The sequence below is a fragment of the Haemaphysalis longicornis genome, unplaced genomic scaffold (assembly GCF_048455015.1).
Source record: "Haemaphysalis longicornis isolate Haplotype H1 unplaced genomic scaffold, Haemaphysalis longicornis Haplotype H1 scaffold_4, whole genome shotgun sequence".
Lineage (NCBI taxonomy): Eukaryota > Metazoa > Arthropoda > Arachnida > Ixodida > Ixodidae > Haemaphysalis > Haemaphysalis longicornis.
The window spans coordinates 184,892,659-184,894,328 of record NW_027526361.1 but is presented as its reverse complement, the minus strand read 5'-3'; the positions used below and the strand labels follow the sequence as shown (position 1 = coordinate 184,894,328).

The following is a 1,670-nucleotide window of genomic DNA, read 5'->3' as shown; positions in this document are numbered from 1 at the left end:
GCGCGCCCTTCTGACGCCGTGTCGTTTTGTCGCGTGCCCTTTTGTCGCGGTACCTGGTACGGAAGCTGTGCGGGAAAAAAAATGGCGTTATCATCCCGGTCCTCCGTAAAAGAAGGCGCTGGCTGTAGACCTAAAGCGCTATCTGAGCTATCTGTTGAAACTGACCCCACGGCATGGCGTGGTGTCAGGATCTACAAAAAAATTATTCGCGGAGTATTCAAGGTTTCGAACGGTCGCACACCCTCAAATATACTGACTGGTCACTTCACTAGAAACGTGTATCAAATTTCGAGATCTCAGTTGTTGACCTGTGCCTTGAGCTATTTTGTAACCCGTCAAACAAATGAAAAAGCAGGGTTCGACACAGGTGACTATTTTCATACTTTTATTGCAAATATTTGCGATTTCTGCAGAAGCGAGAGAGTAAAACGGCCAGAGACGTGAAAGTTGCGGAGTTCCAAGATTATTGGGGACGAAAAGCACGCAGCACTGAAAGATCGCTTGTTAGACAGGGGGTTCGTTGACGTCCCTAGATAAAAACATCAAAGACCATCAAGCCACTAACTAGGCGTAGCTTAGGGTCCGTTATACGCGGCACTCAACGCACGTTCCTTCGCACCTTGTCCAGTTCGTGCTTAACCTCGCGCTGCGCTCTTTCGAGTTGAGCCACGCGCACTTCGTACAGCTTGCGGGCTCTGTTCTTGGCGCGCTCGCACTGCAGCTTGATGTAGTCGAGGCGCGTCATTTCTTGCTCCTTCTTGCGTAGCTGGACGAAGGCACAGTCGGTGGCACGCGAGTGCTCCCCGAACGGGTCGTCGTCGGGCTCCCAGCCATCCAGCTCCTTGAAGCACACGTAGCAGCGGACGAGGTCCGGCTCGTTCTCGGTCGGGCAGTGGTAGAAGCCGGCTTCCGCCATTCTTTGCGGCGTGCACTTGCAGTTGCCCGTCAGCGGCCACTGCCCGAAAGACGCCAGTCGGTTTTCCTCCAGGTCCATGTCGAGGTCTGTTCGGTGCAGCAGCACGGTGTTCAGGGTCAAGTCGACGGCCATGGCGCAGGATGTGCAGGGTGGACGGACTGCTCGTGGCCATCCGCAGAGCAAGGATATTGTTGCAAGGCGACCCGGACGCGTCCGATGAGAGGTGGTGTAGTAGCAAACGGCTGGCCGAACCGCGCCCCGAGCGTTTTCTTCGTCTTCGTTCACGAGCGATCACCGTACGCGCTCTAAGGTTCCTTGTCCTCGTCGTCTGCGATGCTTCGTTCAGTAGGGTGTGTTACATGACCCCTCCGGCAGTGGAAGCACCGTCTCGGTGCAAGCTACATTTAGGAGGAGCGGTTGTAACAATATATGGGAGATGAAACGCCCCATTGCGGCAAGCGTGGACAAGCGACCAGATATCGTCACAATGATAACCAAGACGGACTGCAAAGCATCGTAGCTGCGACGGCGAGGTAGCGGCACCTGACGGACGATATGATAGCGGGCGCATACCGTGGCTGCGTAGTGATATTGGTGAAATGGCGATCGCGGCGGCCGCGCAGTTTGTTCACCTGCTGGCTTAACCGATGACGAGCGCCGGGAGGCCTCGTTCCTCCTCCCGTCTTGTATTGTTCCGCGAGGTACTCAAGAGCGATGTCTAGTACGCTACCCCCGTGCCTCAAAGCGCGAAGTG

General features: G+C 55.4%; 1 pseudogene; it reads right to left on the bottom strand.

The window, feature by feature from the left end:
* Positions 1-407: 407 nt before the first annotated feature.
* On the bottom strand, positions 408-1,409 carry LOC144180701 (baculoviral IAP repeat-containing protein 5 pseudogene; annotated as a pseudogene).
* Positions 1,410-1,670: the final 261 nt, after the last annotated feature.